The following is an 11,285-nucleotide window of genomic DNA, read 5'->3' as shown; positions in this document are numbered from 1 at the left end:
ACCTATAGGTTTGGTTGTGTCTATAGGTTGTCTTAGATAAACCAAATATTCTTATGACTTGAGATATATTCTACTTGAGAATAATCCCGACACACTTGAGCTTCAAATATTTCTTACATATCCTTCCAAAGTTAGTTAATCTCAAATAGCGCGTAGCATACCATTAGTCTTAAAAATGCCATTAGAGAGCAGATCACCTGCTAGCATAATATGATGTTAGGTCCAAAAGAGAGGATACAACCATAAGGAAGATATCCTAGTGGAAGATGTGTACCAACACTTGTTATGGTCGGGCAAGATATATCCACCCGTGAATAGAGTAACATTGATAAGATAGTCGAAGATATCCTAATAGAAAATGTAGACTAAGTTAAGTAATGAGTAGTATATCCCAAACTTAAAACAACTGAGAAAAGGGGGTGATAAATATGAGTTATATGAATAGTATAGACCATGATGAATCAATCACGTGGAGGTATGAAGAGAGATATGGAAGCAAATATATGCTTATTTTCATAAGGAAGAGTGTTATAATCAGTATATGATTCATTCATAATCAAGATATAGATGGACTGAACATCATAAATACTTAGCTAGCATACCAGCTTCTACATTAGTACAAGAACCGTGTTCCAAAGCTATGAAGCGTGCCATAACACCGCAGACCATAGTCTTGATAATATAAACACTTGGAAGTATAGGAGGTATATATTCTATTATTATAAGTTGAGTAGCAATGTTAGAACCTAGAAATATCATGTGAGCTAGTCCTCAACAAAATGGAAGTTAAGCAGTACTTCCAGAGAAAATTATGATTAACTTTAGTTATCCTAGCCTACTTTGTTTCAAGTTTATCTCATTGTAAAGGTGCAATTAAGGCAAAGGTTGAGACAAATAGCAGTAGAATCCCATATATTCGTGGTAAGTATCACTGAATAAACCTATCTCTATAGAGGTGTTAGAGACGTGCACATCAGAGCTTCCGATAAGTTTAGGAGATGTCTTACTCAACTATTTGAATGCAGTGCTTAGTGATGATGTGTATTGTAGGCACAAAGCTCAACTTCTTGGATTTTTATTGGATTTTCATTGTTTGACTAGATCCATACATGAAGTTTGACTTTGATATGCAAATGCATGCTGCAATATCAATATCCCACTGGATGTTAAAGATCTAGAGGGTAAGGGTATTCGTGTGAGGAAGTGACGAATTCTGGATATTCTAAAGACAAGATGAAGGTTCATCAGAAAAAGGAAGTAAAGTTGTGGGAAGCAACCACAATATTCAGAAGGAAGTACCAATCAAAACTCATGCTTTACCTCAACAGAGGAGTACTTTAGTACATAAGAAGCATGAAGGTAAGAAATAGAATGATTATGGTGAAGCTCAAGCAGATCCATAGTCAACATAGAAGAGGGAATGCATGGGAAATCACTTAGGATACTATAATCATAGTGTTAGCTAGTGGTTTTTCTTGCAAAATAAACCCTAAATGAAGGAAGGTGATATATGAAATCATAGAAGACATAAGAAGACCATAGTCGATATCAGAAGACCACAATTGGTATAATATCAATACTGCGAGATAAAGTAGAAGATGTCTCGTCCAGTTGATCAAAACCTATAATAGAATCCATTTTTAGATATCAAATAGCCACGCTTGGTGTAATAACCACAACGGGTATCGCCAGTATTACAATAGTCCACGATTTAATTAGTTGTAACAAAAGTTTGTGAACAAATAAAAATCTTATCCGCCAAATAGCAAGATCTATAAACATTTAGTCAAAGGATTCACATTGGATGTCCACAATTGAGTGGATACACCATAAAGTTTCTTCGCAAAACCTTAGAGGAATATAAATTATAAACAAGACCTATACCAATATTCTAATCATAAGTCCAATAGTTGGAAGAAAAGGAGTTGAAGACCATAAGAAAACTCTAAGGGGGTAGAGTAAAGATTGAGTTGGATGTACAATAACTCAATACTTTGAGCATAATAGAAGAAGAAGGTCTCGAACCGAGAGGAAGTTCGATCTTATTTTCATAAGATTGTTGAACAATACCTTCAGAAGAAGGTCAGACCAGAAGCCGAGGTTCATACCTCGAGGAAGTAAGAAGTGGACTATAACTTGAGAAAGTAAGTAGTATTTACTCAGAAGTACGGAAGCTCAAGTAAGTTAAGCATAAAGAAGTTGGACAAAGAAAATACCATAGACCAAATACAGCCCAAGAAGGCCAAAGACCGAAGGAAATAGACCATACCAGAATCTGAGACTACATGAAAGATTCCTTTCATGGAACCTAAATAAACCAAAATAGTTATAGGTATCATTTATAAACCATAATTGGATAGGCTAAATGAGTCTAACCTTCTTAGTAAAAGAAATCATCATGATCATTTCCATGTTAAGTACCTTACCAAGTACCATTATTGCAATTTTGGTAGTAAGGGAAAACAAAGACCTATTTACCAAATAGGAGAATGTTATCCAAATTGTCCTCAATAAAGACTGCCAGGACAAGAAGAAGTCCCAATCATTGAATCTTCAAGGAGATGGGAAACAAGATTATAATAGTTGGAAGACATCAATGAATCAAAGTAAGAGCCATGGTTCAGAGACAAGTATTAATAGATTCCAGAGAAAAATCATAGAACTGGAGTAAGAACTAATGTTCAGAGACAAACCCTAATGGATTCCAGGAACAATCTGGACAAGGGATATATTCAATTATATCCAGTGAGATCACCACGGAGTTCGAGAAAAGTCGTAGTCTGCACAAGTCAGATCCACACTTCGGAAACGTGAGAGAGATCAAACTTCGAGGACGAAGTTTAGTTTAAGGGGTAGAGACTGTAATGTCCCAGGTATTGGGGTTACAAAAAAAGAGTAAACAGATGTATGCATTGCATTCATGCATAGAAAATCTGGGGAATTTTCGCGCTTTAAAGTAAAACAACCACATAGAATCGAAGTTTCACTTGACCTTGGTGGAATTGAAGTAGCTCACCAAGTCAAGCGCTATAAAGCTCAATGTGACTTTGCTAAAACCTTGATTTGGGTAGAGATAATTTGATCTAAGGGGTTAGATCAAAGGAAACTAATAATCAACACAACAAGCATCTTTACTCAATGATCAATTGCTTGATCTTATAAAAGATTATAACATGGTAAACCTTGCCATAGTATATGAACACCAATTCAATTGCAAATCAAGTAACAATAAATGGAGAAACCATTCTTGACTTATCTTTTCCATGTCTTAAACTAATCCTTGATCCTATCATGAACCTCATGGTATCCATTCCATTTCAACATTGGAATAATAACAAGGAGATCCACTCAAGAAATATAATTCTTCTCTATTCCAAATAGTTATACATCAAACCTAGAGAGGTGAGAGTTCTATTATAATTATTAAAGAAGCAATAACAAAACTTGAGTTAAACCTTGGATATACATCCAAGTATTCAAATCATCATCTTCAAGACAACCCTAGAGAGAGATAACCATTAATGTTAAACATAGATCTTGATGATCACATCAATCTCTATGGAGCCTAATATTAGGTTAGCATTGAAGTCCTTCCCAAATGAGAGAGACCATCCATACCAATCCTATTTCTATCTACTCAAACATCCAAATGGTTAAACCATCAGTCCTTGAGGGAACTTTAAGTAAATATCTCAGGCATTTTCCTGGGATATAAAACTATTGAGACAACCATGACCATCCTAGAAAGTAAAATAGAAGTGATATATCCTAGTTGATCAAGACAATGCTTGATCATGGAAGTGAGAACCCATTTCATTAGAAATAATGTAGGAAGCCAAACCTTGATCATTATAAATTGAGTAGTGATCATAAACCCTAAGAACTTGAGGTAAAGAGATAAAGAACAAGTGATCATGCCTAATCCATGATCATGCTCTTGAGGTATGTGAGGATAAGTTAAACCCTAATAGGATAAACAGATATCATTCACCACATGAAATATAGGGAGATCACTAGTAATCAAATCTAGGCTTATATCCCAACCTTAACTTGTGAATCAATTGGTGATCATAAGTAGAATCCTACCACTGTTACATCCCACCTATTCTTCACTTAAGTAACCACTTTATCATAGTTAGGGGAGATTAAACCCTAGCACATGCAATATGGAGTCATTCCATCTCTATAACCTAGAATTATATCTCAACCCGAGTTGAATTATCACTATGATGATCCTATTAAAAAACCAAGCCCTAATTGAGATTCAAACCAATTGCCATTAGGTGAATATGATGAGAACCCTATAATTGTTCACCAATTAAAGCTCATGCTTCATTATGGAACTCAAGAATAACCTAGTGCTAAACCATTTGATTAGAACCATGGTGGAGATCAACCACTTAATTGAGACCATATGTGAAGTGATCAACTATTTATCTTGGTAACCAAGATCAGCCATGATTGAAACAATACCTATATAAATACTTGCAAAGATAAGGATAATTATTAACCTTAACAAGTGGTTTATCATAGATACTATGAAACCATAATACCTTGGTGCTCACATAAAATCATGTGCAAGTGACCAATTTCCTGAACTGAAACCAAGTCTCAACACAACCTTTAAAATACTTTGAGTTGAAAGTATCAACAATAATAATCCAAACAATTGAATTCACAAGGACAAAGAAAAATTAAAAATAAGAATATAAGCTCGTGCCTATTTATTTTTAATAAGCCAATAAGCATGACATATAAACTAATATAAAATACTTGCTTCATATTGGAGTGTGGTGTAATACATCACACTACCTCTTAATCGAATTAACATAACAAGGAACCTGCAAGAAAACTTTGAAAACAAATTAGATTCAAAACAAGAATTCAATAAATGAAATTGTAAAACAAAGAAAGAAAAAGAAAAACAGAAAAGGGGAGAGAAAACCTTACTGCACCCTACCCGTCTCGGCCGAGCCCATCAGCCAGCCCCAAAGAAATCCCAGCCCAACACGGCCCGGACTCTGCCCAACATACCCTTCGTTTAAAAAACAGAGGAGAGGGTCATCCTCATCCTCTCGGCGCCGAGGTGGACAGCACGACGACGTGCTTCCTTCCCCTCGCCGCCGGCAGCATCTCCTCGTCCGAAGGCGTGACGAGGCACGCACCCGAGCCGTATAAAGCTCCAGGACGAGCCTCGTCCTCGAATTTCTTCCTCCTCCGCTCAATTTCCCCATGCCCGAAACCCTAGCCAAACCGGCCTCCGACCATCGCCGTCGAATGGAGCACCCTCAAGCATCGTCGTGAAGCTCCGGAGCTCCGCCTCGACTCCGCCTATCCCCACGTCGACGGGACAACCGCTCGGGAAGCCTCGAGGCCATCGAATTGCGATCTCGATTCCTCGCCGGACACCACCAGTCGTCGCCGTTCGCCGATGATTGAGGCCTCCCCAAGCTTCACCGACCACACCAACGCTCTCCTGGTGAGCTATTGAACCTCATAGCATGCTCGCCTAGCTCGATTTCGTCCCGTAGCGTCGCCGCGCCGCTCGCCCGTGTCCGCCACCGCAGTACCTCGCCGTCGGACAAGCTCCGGCAACCATATAGGGACGGCGCTGGCACCAGTAGCTTTGTCTTGGCGTGCAGAGTCGTTTGGTGCGTGAAGCCCGTCGGCCGCAGGCACCGAACGGGCGGCGCTCTCGTCGTCCGATCGCCGGCAGTGAGTTTCCCCGGCCACGTCGCTTATTTTGACCCAGCCAAAGCCACCGTGGCACCGACGTGGACCAATGGCCCACCAGCCGGTGTCTAGGGGTAGCTTTAGCCCGGGTAGGTTTAGTTATTTCCTTTTAAATTTAAATCCAAGAAATTACCGCAACTTCAAAGAAATTTAGAAAATCCAAATTAAGTCAGAAAAATATAAATGAGATATTAAAATTCCTAGAAAAGAAAACTCTATCCAATAAAAATATAAAAGGAAATTCTTATTCTTAATAAAAAATTACTTATTTAATGCTTGTTAATTAAGCCTTTACTTTTAATTCCAAATTCAATTAAAATTCAATAATTAGTAAAAATCTTATAAAATAGATAAAAACCAGTAAGTAAATAAGGAAAACATTAAAATTAGTTTACCTTTTCTATTAACTTATTAAATCCTTATTAGGAGGATTTAAAACCATGATTAATAAATACCTTAATTATTAATTATTTAAAAATAATAAAATATCAAATCTAATATTACTTTTATTTCAAATTTATTAATAACTTCAACTTTATCAATGAAGTTATTAATCCAATAATTATAGGGTTATTAGCAAACCCTAATTCCATATGGAATAGTATTACAACCCTATCATTTCATGTTGAACTCTAAAACCCTAAATTAATTAGGAACCCTAGTTCCATTATTACATGTGAACCCTAATTTGCTTCTAACCTAAACCCAAGGTTAGAACTCGGTGATCATAGTACTTTATTTCAAGTCATAGAGCCATCATCAACAACTAAAGGACATACCTATGTTCACATAAAATGTAAAAGACCATCACTAATATATGGGTAACCCATGTGTCCATCTTCATCAGACCTAAATATTCAAGTAGGGTTAACCAAGTATAAACCCTAGATCCTATTACCAAAGCCATCATCCATATTCTTTCCTACTTAGCATCACACCAATGTGATGAACCTCAGGTGCAACTATGCCAAAGCCTGAGCATTACCTAACCATATTCCACTAAACCCTACTAGTACTGGATGTTTATCAACCATCCTGTCCAGGAGCCAATTCCTCCTTACTTAATAGAACCAACAGTAAAACCTAGACCACCTCAACCCTAATTGATATACTTCTTATTATTTAAGAAGTATGTTCTTCAAAAGTTATTCTTTTAAAGAAAATAAGGAATCATCATCAATCCTGCCTAATAGGACCTATAGACAATAGCCATCTATCACCAACAAGGTATATCAACCTTGATGGCCACTATTTAAAATAAATAGCTCAAGATGCTTTGACTTAGCTCAACACTTACAAGTTATAGCTTTTGATGAATCCAACTATGTTGGGATCCATCTACTCCTTACCCTAGAAACTAGTTAGAACTCATAATAAACCATAGAACGCCACAAACCTGATTATTATACTTATCCTTTATTAACGAATATGTTCTTCAAAAGTTATTCTTTTGAATTATATAATAAGTAATCATCAACCATGCATTATAGGACTTAAAATTGACAACTGCTCTTTCCTTATTATACAGCTACTATACCTGGTTGTGTATGATTGTTACTATCCATTTTGCCACCTGCTTATAACTCTAAAACAACACAAACCTGAATAAGAACCTTGTTTGTGAATCACTCTAAAAGTGCAACACACCGAAACCAATCATTACCACTCACTAATCCTAAATCATCGTAGGTTAGGTCACGCTTAGAGCGATTGCATCTCATACTTATGCATTATTGCATCCTTGCCAATCTTTAAACATCGTCCCTACCGGACGATGATGCTATTTCGAATTTGGAGTTATTGCGTATCGAAGACCTTGCCCGCATAATCTTGCAGTCAAGAAAGGCAAGTTCATCACTTGCTCATGTCATTTGAGTATTTCTATCAAATTACTTGCAAAGTATTATGGTTATCACTATTGCATAAAAATCAAAACCACTACTTTCATAACTATGAATATGACTATGTGGTGGGCAATGGAACCATGGATTGTGTTGATATGGTGGAGGTTCCATTGCACGGGTTTATATCCATCTAGGATTAAACAACAAATGTCGCCAAAGTGATTCTTGTGCCGTAATACCCGTGTTAACCATAAGATCCGGAGTGGGACGGAGTAGTCAAAAGTGTTTCCACCTCTCGTTCATCAACGGATGCGCTTTACCGTAGACACTTGTATCTGTCGGTGGCAAGCGGTTGGCCGGGGAAGCCTTAAGTCCCCACGGCATAGTCCGTAGACACTTGTCGCTCGAAGTGCAAGCGGTTGGGTCGGGAAGCCTTAAGTCCCCACTGGTATTGCGGTCTATGATGGGTTGCAGCTACCGGCGAAGGAGTTTGGTTAACGAGTCCCAAACCGTTGTCGTGGCCTGGGTCCACCCGTGAGTGGGAATAATGGGACCGGCGAGGACCCGTGGTCGGGGTATGCAACAACGGGTGGGTGTTCGAGGTAGCGGAGGAACATGATTGGCTAGACCTTATACCGGGCCTCACACCAAAGGAAGTGTGGACGAGCACGCGGCTCGCTTGGCACCAAGGTTAAGATCTCTTATGGGTAAAGCAACACACCTCTGCAGAGTGTAAAGAACCGTGACCTGTCGCTCCCTGTTCCGGGATATGGAACTGCGAACGCTGCCGGAAAGGAACTCCATGAAGTTCTAGTAAACCGGTGAAGGCTGACGGACATAGTTCTTCTGAATAAAAGCAACCTCTTGAAGAAATGATTATGAAAATCTGCATTGGTATTAGACTTTCTGGTCTAATGCTGTAGCTAGTGCATTAAACACCTCTTTCCTATAATGAACTTGTTGAGTACGCTCGTACTCATCCCACTCTTAAATCCCCTGCTTAGATATGGAAGCACCGAAGGAGGATCTACAGTGCAACACGAAGACCGAGAAGTCAACACCTACTTCAAGAGACAGGACCATGTCAGAAGAGTCAAATACTACATCCAACAAGGAGAAAACCTAGATCAGCCATAGACGGGAACTAGCTTCCTAAACATAGCTCCTTTTTAGCTAGAATCTATTCTTAGCCTCTATAGCTAGTCAAATACTCTACAAATAGAGTTCGTGATAGAATTAGACTACGAGTCGTTTTTCTGGAGTTCATTTGCAGATTTACCTCATTGTAAAGTAGGAGGCTGTGCTGATCTTATGTAATAGAGTCAATGTTGTAATTCTATAGACATGCCTTGGACCCGCATATGTTTCTGTTGTACCACTCTGAGCGATATAATACTAGTGGAACGGTGTTTCATTGGTGTTATATCAGACTTGCATACTACACCATGCAGTGGTATGCCGGGTCACCACAAATTGGGTCCCAAGGTCTCAGAATACCGACGCCAATGATCTCGCACAGATGGCGTCAGGATACAAGGACATACCAGACGGGTCGAAGTTCGTGTGCGCTCCTGGAACAGGATGATTGGAGAGCCGATATCTTCAATTATTTGAAGGATTCGGCTCGGGGGGCACCTAAAAGGATAAGATACAAGGCTATGAAATATGTCCTTATAGGAGATGACATGTTCTACAGGACGTTGGAAGGGTTACTACTCAAATGCCTGGGACCAACTGAGTCTAATCGGCTCTTACATGAGGTGCATGAAGGCGCCTGTGGAACTCACCAATCGGCTCATAAGATGAAGTGGTTAATTAGGCGATCAGTGGTTTTATTGGCCTACCATGCTTGAGGACTGCTTCAAGTACTACAAGGGATGCCAAGCATGTCGATGTTCGGAAAATTCAGATGGTACCCGCATCGCCGATGAACCCCATCATCAAACCTTGGCCATTTTGAGGTTGGGGCATGGATATGATCGGCAAAATCCATCCTCCGTCGAGCAAGAACCACGAGTGGATTCTCGCCATTACGTATTATTTCACCAAATGGGTGGAGGCCGTCCCCATGAAGAAGGTAAAATCGGAAGATGTTATCCAATTTGTCAAAGAACATGTCATTCATAGGTTCGGGATTCCCAAACCATCACGACCGATGGAGGTTCGGTTTTTGTCTCTAAAGAATTCGTAAAGTTCTGCGATGACATGGGGATTAAGCTAATCCGATCATCTCCATACTATGCTCAAGCCAACGGGCAAGCCGAAGCCTCCAATCAAAGCCTGATCAAGCTGATTAAGAGGAAGATTGACGAGAACCCTAGGGTATGGCATGAGACGTTGTCAGAAGCTTTGTGGGCCTATCGCATGTCATGCCATGGAGCTATAAAGACTTCGCCGTACTCGGCTTGTCTATGGGCAGGAGGCCGTATTACCTCTGGGAAATTACGGCTGGATCGAGACGTGTCACGTTTCGAATGACCTCGACGCCCGAAGAGTATGCAACACCCGATGAGTGACACTATTGAGGATGCAACGGAACTTAGAATTTGGTCGTTGGAGAAGATTAAAGAGAACAAAGCCAGTGGTAGCTCGGCATACAATAAGAAGGTGAGACCAAAGGAGTTTCAAGTTGGTGATCTAGTATGGGAAGCCGTGTTGCCACTAGGAACCAGGGATAAAGCATATGGCAAATGGTCTCCTAATTGGCACGGTCCTTACAAAGTCATCCAGGTTCGAAGGGCAATGCCTACATGCTTGAACAAGCTTGGATGGTGTGAAGTTCCCAGTGGCCGTCAATGGCCAACATCTCAAGAAGTATTTCCCAAGCATGTGGGATGATGGGCAGTGAGATATGGAGGCCGATTTTAAATCGGCCAGTAAAAAAAAAATCAAAAATCACAGCCGATGCATAGACATCGACTTGAGGAAACATGCGGAGACAATAGTATGCAAGTACATCCGATGCACGGACATCGACTTCAGAATAATAAAAGCCGATACATTGCTATCGACTCTAGAGGAACAAGCTCAATTGAACAGGTTAACAGATCGGTTTCAGACCAGAAATCATGGTATCTGAGATGAATCTCCTAGTGGGTTTGCTGAGGAAGGTTGGAGGATGGTTTGGACGTGAGCTGGACCTGTTGAACCGTGTGAATAGGCAACTGCTTGGCCTCAAATCGCGTTTATAGTGCAAGCCGATGCCCTGCCATCGGCTCTCTGTACAGCGACTTCGTTCGACGATCGACAAAGTTGACAAGAAAGCAAAATTAATTGGGGGATATTTTCTTCATTAATAGTGGGATTTCTTACAAAGAAAGAGCCGATTGCTCAAGGAAGGAAGAACAAAAGAAGGGTCTGTTGACCAATCTACTACTACTAGGCCTACACTAGTAGATCCTAGTCTACGGGCCGTCGCTGCCCTCGTCGTCGTCCTCGGAGCTCTCATCGGCACTGCTGCCGATGGGCTCCTCGTCGCTGCTCCCGTAGCCCTCTACGGGAGCTTCATCCTCCTCGTCATCATCGTTGTCGTCGTCATCCCACCAGGTGCGGAGGCGTTTCGCCGGCGGGTAACCCTCGAGGGAGTCGTCGTCGTCGTCTTCCTCCTCCTCTTCCTCGGAGGAGGTGTAACCGTCCCGGGGGAACAAGTCATCCTCGCTTCCGATTCCGGCTCCCCATCGGCAAGGAACCGGAGATCTTCATCTCCGC

Source organism: Lolium rigidum, chromosome 2 (genome assembly GCF_022539505.1).
Source record: "Lolium rigidum isolate FL_2022 chromosome 2, APGP_CSIRO_Lrig_0.1, whole genome shotgun sequence".
Taxonomy (NCBI): Eukaryota; Viridiplantae; Streptophyta; class Magnoliopsida; order Poales; family Poaceae; genus Lolium; species Lolium rigidum.
This window is presented reverse-complemented; position numbering follows the sequence as displayed.